We start from the raw sequence: 17,542 nt of genomic DNA, 5'->3' as shown, positions 1-17,542 counted from the left end.
GTTTTGCTGAGGCATCTTCCTGGTAAACCTTCACATGGAGAAATGACCCTTTTTTTTTTCCCCAGAGCTGATGATCAAATCCAGGGCCCTGCGCTTGCTAGGCAAGCGCTGTGCCACTAAGCTAAATCCCCAACCCTGAGAGATGATTCCTTACTTTATCAAAAAGTATGAAAACCAGAGAGTCAAATGGGCTGTAATCCTACTTCCTGCTCAGAGCACCTGAGATCTAGCTGGTAGCCATCAATCCTGCATCAAGGGCATGGTCTCAAGCAAGCAGTGATTGTCACCTTTCCTGCTGCCTCAAACCACCTTCATCAATCCTCACGGGACTCTCAAAGTAACTTTAATACAGCAGAAGGCTCCCTGGCCTGATACCACTTTCCAAGCCCTGAACACTTGAGTACACGGAAAAACAAGCAGTTGATGTAGGGGGGACAGAAAGTGATAGGACGCACAGCAAGCCTTTTCTTGCTGTTCAGATCTGGGCAGGATGTGAGAGGACAAAGCTCTCCGGGGCCCTGCCAAACCATCACTAATATTTACCCGGTGTTTGCCAAGTTCCAGGACAATAGACACCTCAAAGGTGTTAGCTCATTTTCTCTTGGCAGGAGCCCTAGGAGGTGAGTCTGCTTTCCATGTGAGGCATTTAGGTGTGGAAGGACGAGTGGCTGCTGAGCTCTTGAGGGCCATGGGTGACGTTTGTGACAGGGTCAGGGCTACAGCTGCCCTTGGCTCAATCCCACACTCACTGCAGTCCGCTCTCCATCCCACACGATTATGGGGCCCTAGACATGCCACCAAGAGACAACCATCTGCAGTGTTTGCCCAGCTGGTCTCCTTGAGTGTGGAAGGTCAGCAAGGATAGCCCAAAGTTCTTACAGAAGCTGTGCAGGGCTCCAACACCTGTCCTCTAAGGCACTCTGGGAATCTAGCATGTGTTCCCTTCCCACAGGGCTGTGGGGTGGTGGGATGGGTGGATACTGTAGCCATCAGCACAATTCTACAATGATTTCTCAAAGGCTCAAGAGCCAGACAGAGCAGCTTGTACCTAAAAGCTCTCACTCAAGAGGAAGTTCAAGGTTAACCTGAACTACACAGTCATATTCTATCTAAGAAACAAAAAAACATACCCAAAGGCTCAAAGAGGGCGAGTGACCTTCTGAAGGTCATATAACCAGAAGCAGGCAGAGTCCAGATGGGAGCCTTATCAGTCTGACCTCAAGCCTGGGCAAGGCCCATGAACCACACGTACAGGTTACCAAGGTGCATGTTTGGGGCTCATTCCAAGCATCCCACACAGCAGGTAAGAGGCTGCCTGTAGACCTCCAGTTCCTGACTCTAAAGATGGTACCTGGGTGATGGGAAAGGAATGGAGCAAGAAGATGCAGTCACAATGTTGGTACCAAGCTTCAGTTCTTCTCTCTCTCTCTCTCTCTCTCTCTCTCTCTCTCTCTCTCTCTCTTTTTTTCTTTTTTTTTGGAGCTGGGGACCGAACCCAGGGCCTTGCGCTTCCTAGGCAAGCGCTCTACCACTGAGCTAAATCCCCAACCCCTAGTTCTTCTCTCTTTATAGCAGATCATGCAAACTGCATCTAGTCACAGGGCCCAGAAGGTTGCAAGAAAGCCCAGGGTGCAGTGTGTGTGTGTGTGTGTGTGTGTGTGTGTGTGTGTGTGTGTGTACTGGGAGACCAGACTATGTTTTGATGTTGGGTATCTTCATTTTCACCTTTCTCTTTTGACAGAGGGTCTCTCATGGAATATAGAGCCCTCTGTTTCAGTAGAGTGGCTGGCCAGCTAGCTGCTAGGATCCACCTGTCTTCCTGTCCAATACTGCAGTTACAGATATGTGCTGCCCTGACTGGCTATTTTTACATGGAAACACTTTATGCCCAGACAGAGTCACCTCCCCAGTCCTCACTGAGCAGAGTCTTTAACCTACCAATATTGCTGTCTCTGCAGTCTAGACCAGCTGCAGCCTGCCAAGAATGCTGATGGGATCAATGGCATCCAAGGGTGACTTTGAGAGAGAACAGAAGGGGGCCTGAAACAGTTCACTCTGTGACAGTGACTTTGGGGAGTGTGGGGGGAGTCAGTGCTCCAGGCAAATTGTTTGCTTTGAGAATTCTACCTGTGTGTGTGTAATAGAAACCAGCCTGACACATCTCAGATATGCCTGACTTTCTGAGTTTCACCAGAGAGTTTGAATTCTTTGTCCTGAGTAGTATGACCCACTTTAGTTTTAGCTGACCAAAAGATGCCTTCTCCCAGTGGGTTTGTGTTGCATACACAGTTTAAGAACTGGAGCAGGACTTGGTACAGGGAAGATTGTAAATTTGGGTTCAACCCTCTGCTGTGTCACTAACCTGCTCTGGGCTCTCTTGTTCCCTATTTACCTGGTCTTTCAGCTCTCTAACCAGTCCAGGCTGACATTGAAGTCATTATGTAGTCCAGATTGGTCCTAAATTGACAGTGATTCTGGGTCCTCAGTCTCCCAAGGGCTGGAACTACAGACATGAGCAGCGGGAAGGAAGAGTTACCTTGGGTTTCAAAGATAAGTTGGGGGGTTGGGGATTTAGCTCAGTGGTAGAGCACTTGCCTAGCAAGCACAAGGCCCTGGGTTCGGTCCCCAGCTCCAAAAAAAAAAAAAGAAAAGAAAAAAAGATAAGTTGGTGTTGATAGATAGGGAGACAAGTACAGCTCAGAGCGGGAGAGGTCATGGGAGGGGCTGAAGACAGGAGGACCCCGCTCACCTCCCTACCCCGACAGGAAAAGAGAAACAAGACCTTGGACAAGGCCTTTGAGTCTCCTGCATGGAGAGAAAAAACCATGAAAAGGGTTTAAACCTGGGGCAACCACTTCCTCCCCTTTCCCAGTTGCTCTTAATGTCTGCCACAAACTCACAGCTCTCTGCAGGTGAAGCTGCCTGGACCTCAAGCTTCATTGTGTGTTTTCCTGTGAGTCTCTTGACCTCCCAAGGCCACATCTCACAGATTAGCCTTCAGTGGCATCTCACCCCACTCACCACTGCAAAGCCAGGAGTGGTGGAACATACTGGTTATTCCCAGCTTTTGGGAGGGGGTAACAAGGAGAATCAGGAACTCAGGGTCATCTTTGGTTACACAGAGAGTTTAAGGCCTGTCTAAGCTACACGAGGCCATATCTAAGAATAACAACATCAGAAAACAAACACAGGGGCTGGAGAGATGGCTTAGTGATTAAGAGCACTGACAGCTCTTCCAGAGGTCCTGAGTTCAAATCCCAGCAACCATGGTTGGTGGCTCACAACCATCCATAATGGAATCCGGTGCCCTCTTCTATTGTGTCTGAAGACAGCTACAGTGTACTTATATATAATAAATAAATAATTCTTTTAAAAAAAGAAAAGAAAACAAACACACAATAGCAAATGGACAAGCATGATGCTGCACACTTTTGAGCTCCGCACAGGGGAGTCAGAATCAGAGGCAGGCAAGAAGGCAGGCATTTGAGACTAGCATGGTCCATATAGCAACTACCATGCCAGCAAGGGCTGTATATTGAGCCCCTGTCTCAACAACAACAAAACAACCCAGAGGCTAGAGAGATGGCTCAGCAGTTAATAATACTTGTTATACAATCATGAAGACCAGAGTCCAGACCCCAGCATCTACCTCCTAAACTGAATGTTCCTAAACCACGATACCCCCTTCTGACCTCCACATATACAGCCGTATACACACAAGTGCACCTGTACATGCACATGCGAATAGAGTCAGTCGAAACGTTTAACTGCCCAAAACAGGATCTCAACAGGAGCAGAGCTGGATCCTTCACCCCTACTCCATCCCCTTATGCTACAGATCCAGATGCAGAGTATCCAGGGTTCTAGGGAAGGATCTGGATCAACTGGGGAACATTTAGGGGCTGGAATGTTATTCCTCAATTATTTTCCTTATGGAAACAGGTGTGTTTCCAAACAGCTACTAAAGGGCTAGAATGGGTGCTCATGAAAGAACCTTCTAGCAAAGGGCAGTGAGGACTCCTATGAGGAGAGTCCAAGTCCCACTAAACAAAGACTCAGGGCTGAAAGGAACCTATGCCACTCAGAAGTGTTCTTCCTTGCTAACAAACACAAGCATACTCATAACTCTTGCCCATCATGGATCCCCCCCCCCCTTGGAGAACTCTGAAGCTTGTCATTTCTTCCCTGCTTGGATTTTCCCACACACACTGTCTGGTTCTACAGTTTCGCATTAGACAATGTGAGACAAGGCTCCCTTCCCTCCATTTGGTTGACCACCCTCCTTTCCATCAGTAGTCAGCCCCAGGAATTAAGGAAGACACCAGTGGGCACTGATGGTCCTACTCAAGGGCAGTTGCTAATGGGGTCTCATTTCTTCATATCAAGGGATGAGACAAGCAGAGACGTGGCCAAAGAGGTTTCTGAGGCTGATGAACTAAGTTTATTTTTGTTATATATTCCTGATGCTAGTGGTTACTGGGTAGCTATTATGCACCCAACACTCTATCAGGAGCTGGGACAGGCACAAACACGGTTACTACTCTTAGGCTGGAGAAGCACCATGGTACCTGGTGAAAAATCTGCCTCTCAATGACAGCAGAAGTTGTTAGGAACTAAGAAATAACCAGTAATGATAGGCTATAGAGAGCCCCAAGCACCACAGCCAGAGTCCATTCATAGAGAGAGCATGATGCTTAATGCCGATGGGAAAGTTTTTAAAAGCATCTCAAAGCTTTTCCCTTCGACAAGTATCTGATTCTCTAATCAATTAGTCCATTAGACGCATGTCCAAGCCTATAGATTTGCCTACAAAGCAAAACCAAACCAAACCTGTTAAGGAGAGAGGGAAGGCACGCCCATCCCCATCCTTCTAGGTTCTTTGGCTGTTACAGATTAAATTGATGTAAGACAGAATAACAGGAGAAAAACCACGTTTGATCACATGCACAAGCATGAGTGTCACACATAGAGTGAGCCCTGAGGAAGGACCGCATGATTAGTTTCTAGAGCATCCTGAGCTACAGAAAGGAAATTGGTGGAGATGGGCGGTCTGGAAGGTGTGACGGTTTCTGGGAAGAGATTAGCATGAGTTAAGAAAATCAGGAGTGTCTGTGCTTCTGGGGAAGGCTCATTCCATTTCTCCTGCCTTGGTCACAACACACACACACACACACACACACACACACACACACACACACACACACACCCTGCAGTAGGATTTGGCATTGTGATGATAGAGAAGGCCCAGCTGCTAAGGAAGGCCAGGCAGGGTGACACGTGACCAGAGCAAGTGAGAAGAGAAGAGAGGAAGCTGGCAAAGGACTGAAGCCCAGTATGCTGGGGTGAGGGGCCCACACGGGGTGTGGCACATGTGTTTTGAGACACCCGGGAATGGACAGTTTTGTCTACCTTTCAAGATCAATATACTACATATATTTTTGGTTAATAAATATCATATTTATATATTTATATTTTAGCATATAAATAAGAAATAAATAGTATGTTATATATATTTATAATTCATGCATCAGAGATGAAAATCATCAACCAAATGGCCTGTAATTTTGAAATAATTGTGAGCTGATAGAGAATTATTTAAAAATCAATTTAATAAGGTCATCATCTTCTCACCTTCTCCCACAAGAAGTGGCCAGGGGGATCAAAATAGTGAATAGGAATTAGAAAAAAGACATTTTAATTCCATGGGTGTCTCTGAATTCCAATATCTAACTGACAACTCTGAAATATCTTCCCTTCCCATCTGCTCTTGTCACTGTACCTCACTACCCCGCCTGCCTCCTCGTTCCTCTGCAGCTCTCCAAGCCTGCTTCCTACCCGAGGATCTTTACCTCATCCTTTATGATACAGCCAGAGAGCCTCCTAACAAGTCACATCAACTTGCTCCTCTTGCTTCCTGTAACTCAGGAAGTGGGATGGCAGCTGTCAGAGGTAGGGTGGGGAGGAGGAGGGGTGCACAGCGTTTGTCTGGGAAACTTAGAAGGTTGCCTGATGAAAGGGCATGACGAGTACACACGTTAAGCACTGAACTGATACATTTTAAAATAGTTAATACGGGGTTGGGAAGATGATTCAGTGAGTAAAGTGTTGGCTGCTTATAAGGACCTGGCACCCCCGTAAAAAGTGGGGGCACAGTGGCATGCATCTCTAACCTCAGTGCTGTGGCTGGGGAGTGGCAAATCCCCAGAGCTTGCTAGCTAAGCCAATCTGTAAGCTCCAGGATCAATAAAGAGACTCCATCATCTATCTATCTATCTATCTATCTATCTATCTATCTATCTATCTATCTATCTCTCTCTCTCTCTCTATATATATATATAATATATATATATATATATGACATGTGGTGCCTACCTCTGACTTCCACATGCACACTCGTACACTCACACATACATATACATACCCATTACATACACATATACATACATCACCCATTGCTAAAATGATAAATTTATTATGTATATTACTCACATGGTAGTGCCTAAAGACCTCAGCACCCATTCCTCGGGAAAATTTTTAAAGATCTTCAGACTTTCACCAGCAATCCATCCTCGGCTTCATGAATACCACACACGCATTGTCTTCTAATTACTGTGTTCCCAGCCCACCATGCTTCCTCACTGAGGCGGTTTGAATACTTGGTGACCAGATGCTGGCCCCATTTGGGTAGGTTTAGGAGGTGTGGTCTTGCTGGAGGAAGTAAGTTACCGAGGACAGGCTTTGGGGTTTTAAAAGTCACGCCCTGGTTCCCCGTCATTACCTCTGCTTCCCCTTCGTGGTTCAAGATGTGCGTTCTCAGCGGCTGCCCTAGCTGCCAGGTGTGCTATCTGCTCCCAGGCAGACCTCAGCAGTATGACCCTAAGCCATCTGGAACCGTAAGCCACCCAAAACCCTTCCTTTTATAAGACGCCCAGTCATGGGGTTGGGGATTTAGCTCAGTGGTAGAGCGCTTGGCCCTGGGTTGGGTCCTCAGCTCCAGGTGGGGCGGGGCGGGGGTGGGGGTGGGGAGACGCCCAGTCATAGTGTTGTATCACAGCAAGAGAAACGTGACTCATACAGTGACTTACGGTTTCTTATCTCCATTCCTCCTCTCTGGAATGGTCTCCTCTTCCCCTCAATGGCTGAGAATGGATTCATGTCAACTTAAACCAACTCACCTCCTCTGTTAGTTCTTCCTCTATTGCTGTGATAAAACACCAAGATGAGGGCAACTTAAAGAAGAAAGACTTTATCTGGGCTTAAGTTCTAGAAGGTTAGAGTCCACAGTGACAGAGTGAGCAGGAAGGCGGGGGCTCACACCATGAATTGCAAACACAAGGCAGAGAGAACAAATTCTCAAAACCCACCTTCAATGACATACGTTCTCCAGCAAGGCCACGCCCTCTAAACCTACCCATAGAGTGCTACCAACCAGGTACCAAATATTCACATGCCTGAGACCAGGGGAGATGTTTATCACTCAAACACCTCTGCAAACCTTCCCACCTCCACACAGTAGGCACTGGATAGGACCTTCTGCTCTGAGACACAGGCATGCCTTTGTCCCGTCTGTCCCTTCAAGGCCCAGCAGACAGTAATAAATATTTGTTGACTCTTTAATGAATAACTCCTTTGTTCCTCTTATAGGAGACCTTGACAAGATTCATCGAAATGATGTAATTCATCTCAAACAAGCATGGTAGAATCCAGAGGTAGACTAGCCCCTTCGGCAAGAGGGAGGTGTTTGTTGGTCACGGAAGAGGTTGAATTGAGCTGGGAAAAGGCTCTCAGGTAGAGGCCTCAATAATAGTCATGTTTCCCCTGTTTTTTCCCAGAGAGAGAGGAAGGTGATCCCAAGTTGAGCCTCTCTAAGGCTCTCCAACAATTTTGCCTTTTCTGCCATTCAGGCCAAATATAATGGTAGAAGTTGTGAGGTATTTGGAGGTTACCCAGCCTCTGAAACCCTTTCTTCTGTGTAGGAATTTTCCTTACAATCTTAGTGGATGGTGTGGCCTGGCACGTGACTCAGATGTGATCATATCCAGATCTAGTTCCTGGAGTGAGGAACCTAAAGAGAAGGGATTGTAGAGAAAGTCTTTTAGGGGCAAGTAGTAGGACTAGTGCCATGGGTTTCAATAAGGATGATGCCACAGCAGGGAATGGGATCCAAGGTCTGGTACCTCATGATCTAGAGAGTCAGGGCAGCATGTCCTGACATCAGCTGGATAATGGCAGAAGCCACAAAGCTTATCTGGGAAAGTCTGCAGGGCAATGCTGGCCACAGCTTAGCCAGACACCATCACCAGTCCCCTTCGTTCCATAGACTTAGTTCATTACTCTCTCACCGCCAGTATGAATTAACAGTTAGCTGGAGGTGGTGCACACACCCTTGATCCCAGCATTCAGAAGACCGAGGAGGGCCTCTGAGTTTGAGGCCAGCCTGGTTTACAAAGTTCCAGGACAGCCAAAGTTACACAGAAAAACAAAACCAGAAAAAGAATTAACAGTATTACATTTAAGTCAAGGGAAATGGGTGGTGGGGTTACTTCTTTTTTTTTTTTTTTAAGATTTATTTATTTTATGCATATGAGTACACTGTAGCTGTCTTCAGACACACCAGAAGAGGGCATCAGATCTCATTACAGATGGTTGTGAGCCACCATGTGGTTGCTGGGATTTGAACTCAGGACCTCTGGAAGAGCAGTCAGTGCTCTTAACCACTGAGCCATCTCTCCAGCCCGGGGTTACTTCTAATAGTGGAGGTTTTGTTTTTGTTTTTTAGACCCAGAGTCTTGCATGCTCTAGGCAAATGCTTTACCACCAAGACACCTGTCTTTTGGAATTCAGTAACTTAACATAGACTATGCTGGGTCCCTGAGCAGAAAGGGGGGAAGGAAACATGTCTTAGTCAGGGCTACTATTGCTATGATGAAAAACCATGACCAAAGAAACCAGGGGAGCAAAGGGTTTATTGATTTATGCTTCTACACTGTAGACCATCACTGAAAGAAGTAAGGTCAGGAACTCAGCAAGTCAGGAACCTGGAGCCAGGAAATGATGCAGAGGCCATGGAGGAGGGCTGCTTACTGGCTTACTCCTCTGGCTTGCTCAGCCTGCTTTGTTATAGAACCCAGGACCATCAGTTCAGGGCTGGTCCCACACACAATGGGCTGGGCCCTCCGCTGTCAACCAATCATTAATTAAGAAAATGTCCTACCACTGAATGTGGGAAGGCATTTTTCTCAGTGGAGGTTCCCTCCTCTCAGATGACTTCAGCTTGTACCAAGTTGGCAAAAAACTTAGGACAAAACATGTTGAACACTTACTAGGAAATGTCGCTTAGTTTTTCATGGATGTCTGAGGACCCCTTAGTGATGACACTATCAGGGAACAACTAGATCTCGGAGGTTTATTGTCAGGGCCCTGACTCTACCTTATCACTTCCTCGAAAAGCTTCAAAATGAACCTTGACTTGCATGAGTTGAAGCTACAACTTCCTGTGTTCAAGACCCAAACATGGTTACTAAGTTCTCTGACCCTCCTCCCCCTGTGTGTGGTGCGTGTGTGTGTGTGTGTGTGTGTGTGTGTGTGTGTGTGCGTGTATGTGTGTGAATTTCTCTCAGTTGGGTTCATGTTTTAAATCTCTTGGCTCAAGAAGGGACAGGCTGCTGCCTTTCCCCCCTTTTTTTTTTCCAGAAGTTTGCGCAACAACTGTAGCAGCCGCTACCACCGGATTCCATGGGAATACATTCCAGCAGCTCACCCGCTGTAGAATCCTTCAGAGGGAGGCTGTTTTCCTCAGTCTGGTGGCTGATTAGGAGTGGGGAGAATGGCTGGCAATCATTTACTCATTAATATCAATTGCATCAATCGCTTACCCCAGGCAAAGAGCAAGCAGTTCACGGTGGATTAATGGCCGAGCAGGGTGGAGACATCTTTCTTTCAGGGTTAGCTTTTGGACGGGTTAAGCTCCTGAGTATCATAGTTTGATGTATAAAGAGTCTCTGTACCCTGACGTAAGGAAACCCAGAAGAGAAATTGTCCAGCAAAATTAGGGATCTAGTTGTCAGAACTTCGGGGGCAGTTGGGAATTTGCTTATTGAACTGAATATGACTGGAAGAAGGAGGGTGGGAGGGGCTGCCTGGATCTTTCACCACCCACCCCTCCCCCACCCAGTTAGAGTCACGGGTGTCTCCAGCTGTGGCTGGATGTAGGCCAAATCCTGAAGCCATCCTGAGCAGTAGCTCAGCTCACCCTGTCCTCTGGGCTCCTCCTTCCTGCCTTTGTTAATTCATCCCTTTCACCATCCCTTTCTTGGCACCCAGTGTCTTCGCTGGGTGTGCAGCTAGGCACCGATGCTCTGTAGGCAAATCATATAAACAGGGCCCTTGCCTTAAGGTACCTTCCGCCTGTGGGCAAGCAGCCCAGAGCTGACCCGAAGTGACTTCTTCCTCAGGAATCACAGGACTGGCTGAGAGCTCTGATAGCTGGAAGGGTGGAGGAGAGCTCAGAGGAGTGCCGTCGCAGATAGAACTGAGAGATGCGCAGGTAGCCAGGTGTGGGGAGATGTCAGGGGACAGAAAGGACAAAGCCCAGAAGAGGTTGAAGCACAGCAGTGGGTGTGAGCCAAGGGCCAAGACAGGAACTGAGGTGAGGACATTGTCAATACTGCTTCAGAAATCTTCAGAGGAAGGCAAGGAACCACTATCACCATCTTCACTAATAGGGAAACAGAGGCAGCCAGTGGTCAGGTATCCTTCAGACAATACTATAGCAACAGAGTGGTGGAGTCCTACTTTGAACCCAGGCCATCTTGCTTCCAGGTCCACCCAACATGCTGAGCTACAACTGAGTCGTGGAGACTGGATTTGAATTAACGTGGCGAAGAAATGGGAAGGTCTCACTTTTGTATCAAGATCCTCTCGGGACCGTGTGCTGAGAGCATAGACAGTTTCTCCAGCACAACCTGTGCTTGCTAACATCACCATGCGCTTGGTTACTAAGCTGTTGTGGCAGAGGGAATCCCACTCTCTCAGGCTAGGACATGGTCTCCTGAGTGATCTGCATTACCACATTTTGTCCAAGCCACTGAGTGGTTAACATTGGTTGAGCTTGACAAGATCTAGACTCCACGGGCTGAGGTTCTGGGTTTAATGAAAACTATAGCTGACCACCACTGTTCATCTCTTCTTGCTTCCTGCTTCTGGATTCACTGTGACTGACTATCCCACGCATCCCCCTCTATGATCTCCCTGCCATGACACCCTGCATCCTTGAGGTGTTGAGTTCTGTGAAGTATTTTGTCATAGCAATGAAAGTAACTCATACAGCTATTTGGAGGGCTTAGCCTCATCCAAATCCAGTGCGAGGCCTCTCCAGGGATGGCTCTACCAGGGCAGGAAGTAGAGAGGTGTAGACTCTTGTTTCTATGGCTCTCATGGCTCCCTATCAGGGTCCCGTTCACTCTGCAACCTCTTGATGCCTGAAATCTCTGTCATCGTTCCTGCCCACACTCGTCTCTCCCTTCTCTCAACTCCCATGGCTCTTATTGTGAGCACACACAATCAGCTCCTGTGTGCATTGTTCTCTGTTTTGCGTTCACTCATCTGTGCAGCTCTGCCGAATTGTCTGGAGATGAGTCATAATTTGGGTGACTGTTAAAGGTTTGTTGCTTTATGTGCAAAAACTTTAAAGCCCTGGTACTCTGGGCATTCAAAAGCACATCTCTTACTGCTCGCTCTGTCCGTCCATACTCTGTCCTTGCACACTTCCTCGCTATTACCTAGAAAACTGAGGCAATGAGGAGGCTTTGCTAAAAAAAAAAAAAAAAAAAAAACTAGAACAAAAACAAAAAAAAACAAAACGGTAAACCTCCCAAGACCAAGAAAAAGAGAGATGACATAGTGGGATAAAACAATGTCTTTCTTCATGCCTTGTGGAGGTGGGGCAGGGTCTCAAATAAGGAGACGGCAGAGAAATGATGGAGTCTCTGACCTCCTCCTTCCAGTTTTGGCAGAACTGGTACAGAACTCAGTGAAAAATGTAAAAGGTATACAGTAGAGCGGGGACTGTATCCGGCCCAGTGACAGAGTATGCTCATGAAGCTTGCAGAAGACTGGTTAACGCATAAATTAGGCTTGTGGGGCACTCAGAGAGAGGGAAGGAAGAGGATCCCAAGTTCAAGATCATCATTGGTAGCATAGTGAGTTTAAAGCCAGCTTAGGCTACAGAAGACTCCATCTTTAAAGACGTATGTATGTATGTATTTATGTATGTATGTATATGTATATGTATGTGTGTATGTATATGTAGTATATGCCTGATATGACAAGGTTGAAAACATGAACTTTTTTGTATTATTATTAAGGTTCATTGTTGTGCATCTAGGCCCTGATATATATGGGCCATGTACCTTGACGTCTAGGTTCTTCTCACTAGCTCTTCCTAAGTTTGCTATCTCTTTTTATTTTTATCAGATGATTGCTTTGACAGAAGTGTCTGGATCCCAGGGCATCCCTTGGAACAAACCAGAGTTCCATTCGGAACCACCTGGTGATAAAAAGAATTGATACTTAAATTCTTTGCAATTAGCCACTTCTGGGTGGTTTTGGTCTAGGAAACCAACTGAGGGGGCCTGTTGCTTAGAACTTTTTCCCCAGAGGAAATGCAAACCAGGTATTCCCCTTCTTATAAAGTTCCAATGATAAATTGAAATATGATTTCACCAAAGTTTGGGAAATCAGAGTTTGGAAGGCTTATGTAGAGTATAGATGAGTGGTTACTTACAGGAGCATAGGTGCTCTCCCCGAAAGGCTGCACTAGAAAATCTTTTCCAGCAGGGATGAGGGTTTCCTAAAACCGCATGGGGGGAGTCCCACAAACCTAATCTTCCCTGCTCTCTATCTATCCTCCCCAAGAGCACCTGCAGTTAGGGCAGACTTGCTTACAAGGGGCATGGAGCGGCTAGACTCGGGTGAGGGTCCTTTGGCCCTCTCTGACCCTCCTTCTATCAGGGGATGTTATTAACCGTCAGCTAGCCTAGCTGGAATGATTTTTTGCAAGTGGACACAATTGAACTCTTGAAGATGGTGGTTGTTTAGCTCAGTGGATAATCCTGTACAAGGCCTCACAGGGCTCTGTGGGGTGCTTCCTCTGCCCTTTACCGAGCTCCTGGTTAAGTGTCCTATCTTTTACTCTCTTGTAAGCTCCTTGTAGGCACACAGTATCTTAGTCTTTCCAAAAACATCTAGGATGTGGCACATGGTAGACGCTTAAGAGGTTTTTTGTTTTGTTTTTAACAGATTGCTGAGAAATTGAGCTAAGGCTTGGACAGTCTGCTACTAGGGTGTGCATTCACGTTTATCACGTTATCGTGTTCCCTGAGACCCAGGATCTTCGTGTTGGCTTCAAGGAGCGTGTTAAGCTCTCAGAGTTAGCACAGAGACTGAACACAGCTCTGCTCTCTGCTTCCCTGTTAAGTAGCTCAGTGCCTTTATATGTGGTCGGACACACATTGAACACACAATACTAACCATCAGTGTGACTGGACATGTGTGTGCTTGATGGTCTGAAATCACTCACAAAACAACCCTTCACTGAATGCCTTTTGTGGTGGTGGTGGTGGGGAAGGCACCAGGGACGAGGGAGTGAGATCTAATTTTACCCACTAGACTAGCACAGTCTGGAGGTTGGAACTGGGGGAAGAAATACAGAAACCGCCAAAGAGAATAAGTAAGGGATTCGAGGGTGCCTTGCTTGCTCTAGATACATTGAGAGTGAAACAGAGCTTCCACATGAAAATAAAAGCAGCAGCCAACTCATTAGTACATATATATACTTAGCCACCCACCAGCCCCACATAACTAAACATTGTCCTCACACCAGCCAACAGTAGTGGCTTCTCCCCCACTGCAAACATACAGAGTCCTGGCTGTTGTAGAAGAATGAAGTCAGACTGTCCCATTGCTGAGTCTTAACTCTAAGGCTTACCACTGGGTAGGTGATTTAACTGGTCTGAGCTTCAGCAAAACCAAGCAGACTACAGGGTGTTTAGAGAGGGCACTGGATAAGACAGAAAAACAACCAACCAATCCCACTCTACACCACACACACACACACACACACACACACACACACACACACACACACACACACAGAGCTTCAGAGGTCTGGTAAGGAAGAGGAAAGACAGGTATCTTTGGGTATATATTTAAAGCTATAGAAAGATATTCATATCATTTGCTGAGTGGAAAGTTATTGGATGTGTTAGTGGGGGCTTCCCAGTGAAATTTTATAGAATATGTGTGTGTGTGTGTGTGTGTGTGTGTGTGTGTGTGTGTGTGTGTGTGTGAGTTACTTTTTCTTATGCTGTGGTAAAATAATTGACCAATGGAACCCAAGGAAGGAAGGGTTTGTTTCAGCCCTCCGTTTGAGGGTATGGTGGTAAGAGCTTGAGGCGGCTGGCCATGTTACATCTGTAGTCAGGAAACAGAGGAATTCGAGCATTCAGCCTGGTTTCTCTGTTTATGCAGACCAGGAACCAAGCCCATGAAATGGTGCCACCCCCATGTAGGATAGGTCTTCCTACCCCAGCTAACCGAATCTAGATGACTCCTTAAACACACGTCCACATGCTTGTCCCCTCCGTGGACCTAGATCTTGCCAAGTTGACAAATGAATGCTACCTATCGCAATATAAAAATAGGAGAGACTGATTGTACACAAATGATTTATTTCACAGGGCGGGCCAACAAGCTGAGCCCCAGAAGAGATGATGCTCCGTTTTCAGTCCAAAGGTTTCAAGGGAGCCTCTGTCGCAGATGGTACTCAGACTACTGAAGGACTCTCTTGCTTAGAGGAGGCTGGTGCTTTTTCTCTCTCCTGGATTTCAACTGAAGGCTGGGACCCACCCACACCCACAAGGGCAATCTATTTACTCAAAATCCACTGATAAAAATGTCAGTCTCCCTGGGAGGTTGACCCCCTTTAATCCTAATAGGCAGATCTCTTGAGTTGGAGGCCAACTGTGCCCCCACAGAGGGAGTTCCAGGACAAACCCTGTCTCGAAAAGATTAAAATAAAAAAATGAAATGTTACTCAAGTTAATAAAAAAAATTAAAAAAACCAATAAAATAACCAAAATAATAATAATAAAAAAATGAAATGTCAATCTCACTTTTTTTTTCTTTTTTCTTTTTTTCGGAGCTGGGGACCGAACCCAGGGCCTTGCGCTTGGTAGGCAAGCGCTCTACCACTGAGCTAAATCCCCAACCCCGTCAATCTGACTTTTTAAAAAAAATCTTTATGGAGGCTGGAGAGATGGCTCAGTGGTTAAGAGCACTGACTGCTCTTCCAGAGGTCTTGAGTTCAAATCCCAGCAACCACATGGTGGCTCACAACCATCTGTAATAAAGTCTTAAAAATTAAAAAAAAAATCTTTGTGGAAACACCCAGACTCACATTTGACACTAAAGGAAGCCATCCTGTGGTCCTCACCTGGGTTAATTATAACAACGATTCAAGAGAGGTTTTCCTTAACAATTCACTAGACTCCAGAGCTCCCTGTAGCTGGACACCTCGCCCAGTCCCAAGCAGAGGGAAGGAGGAAACAGGGCAAAACTAAAACTATTTACTGGACACTTGTGAGATGAGACACCCCATATGTTCTTATGTGATAGCTGATTTAACTCTCTTCAGTTAGGAACGGTTTTTACAGGTGACAGGTCTAGGAACTGAGATCCAAAGAGGAACAAGGGTGTCCAAGGTCAAACTGTCAACATCAAGGACTGAGGCTGAGGCTCATCTGGCTGCAAAACGCATGTGTCTTGTTCTGTTCCAGCAACTTCTTCGTAGGGGAGTCAGGGAAAATAAGATAACTACAAAGTACTACTTTCTTTGCTGTTTCCTAAGAATCCTTCCCAGCACATTGGTGTGATGCCAAATACGTCTCGTATGGACTAGGATAAATGGCCAAGAAGACAGACTAGTCAGAGCCTTAGAATCCTCACAACTCCTATCGGAGCCCGAGAAGACTAGGGAACCAGCCACAGCAAAGACTCAAGGGTGCCACAAACACCACTTGTGTCTATATGTGTAGTTTTTGCTGCTAAGTGACTTGTCCACGACCCTGATCAGGCTGTGCCTTGCTTTCTCTTCTAGCGGCATTAAATACAACGGATGAGTTAATCCTTGCAGGATTTAAATCTAGTGTGACCCTAGATAAATAAATATGAAATAATAAAATAATATGAAATAAATAATAAAACTATTCCAAATATCAGCTCTTCTGTGTTCTGGGATCTGAAGTGCCGAGATTTTTCTTTCAGACACAGACGGAGAACCTCAGATATTACAATTTCACAATGTGTCAATATTTTTGATTTCACATGATCATAAGTATATGAGCTTGTCTGTGATAAATATTTGGCACACACCCCTTTTGGGTAGGCATCTCAGAAACAACCCTTGGACAATTTCCCTTCAAATGTCTCCATCTCTCCTATCACCTCCATGGGCGTCTCCTCTCTATGTGCTGGGCTTGCTGCTCTAATTTAGGGAGTCTTGAAATTCACTGGCTACACAGAAGGCATTTTATCTGACTTTCCACACGTAAATTCTTTCCGTTGGGATTTCTGTGTGTCCAGCTCCACCCCAACCCACAGGACCATAAATGCTTGTGTGTCTGCAGCCTGGCCTTGGGGATTCCAGAAATAACACTGGGTCGTCCGCCGCTGCACTGGGGCATAGTAAGGCATTTCTGTATTAAGACAGAGTCACTTTCCAACCAGGATTCTCCTGGTCAAAGCACAAAGCAACCTTTACAAGTTGGGTAGGGAGGGGCAGCTGGAAAGGAATCTGAATTTCTGGAAGCTTCGTCCCTTTCCCTCCTTGCCATCTGTGTTTACTGTTAGACCTTCCGTTCTATGGACTCTATGGACTCTCCAGGTCCGCTTGGTTCCACCATGCATTTGAATCCACTTTGCCTGTGGCAGTCACTGAAGTTCTTTGAACCCTTGAATTGGAATCTCAGCAGAGCCGGGTGGCAATTTCAAATCTGGTAGGACAGCCACCTCACTTGGACTTGGATTGTAGGGCCCGGAGATAAGGGAGCGGATTAAAGGAGAAAAATGTTAGCTGTGACCCTGAATACATAGCATCTGGGGCAAGTGTTCTCATTTCAGAAGGGTGTTTATCGTGCGGAGAAAGTCAGCACGTGAGAATTTTGGCTTTACAAGGATCTTCACAAAAATATGAGGGGAAAAAAAAACAAACCTAAAAGCACCCCTCCCCCCAAAAAAACCCCCAAACCACCACACACAAAAACCTAAAGCATGTATACATGCTTTACAGAGTACAAAGGTGTGTTGGGGGCGGGGTGTACTTAGACATTAACGTGGAAAAGAAAGAAATGTTTGTCCAAACCGTGCTTAATGTCATTTCCCGTTTTAAAGAAAAGCTTACCTGACGCTGCCACGCGGACCCGCCCAGATCTCCTGAATCTACCTTTCCATAAGGAAATTCCTGGCTTTCGGGTGCCTGTGTGAA

At 46.2% G+C, this 17,542-nt stretch overlaps 1 long non-coding RNA gene across 2 annotated transcripts in view; it reads right to left on the bottom strand.

The window, feature by feature from the left end:
• LOC134479120 (uncharacterized) overlaps positions 1 to 6,701 on the bottom strand; it is an 86,619-nt gene extending 79,918 nt beyond the window's left edge. For both annotated transcript variants that reach the window (XR_015622938.1, XR_015622939.1), the window contains exon 1: positions 6,490 to 6,701. This is a non-coding gene — a long non-coding RNA (uncharacterized LOC134479120). The remainder of the gene's footprint in view (positions 1 to 6,489) is intronic.
• Between the last annotated feature and the right edge of the window lie 10,841 nt (positions 6,702 to 17,542).

This window comes from Rattus norvegicus, chromosome 6 (genome assembly GCF_021556685.1).
Source record: "Rattus norvegicus strain SHRSP/BbbUtx chromosome 6, alternate assembly SHRSP_T2T, whole genome shotgun sequence".
NCBI classification, from domain to species: domain Eukaryota; kingdom Metazoa; phylum Chordata; class Mammalia; order Rodentia; family Muridae; genus Rattus; species Rattus norvegicus.
Note: the sequence above shows the minus strand (reverse complement) of the source record. Positions and strands in the feature narration are given on the sequence as shown.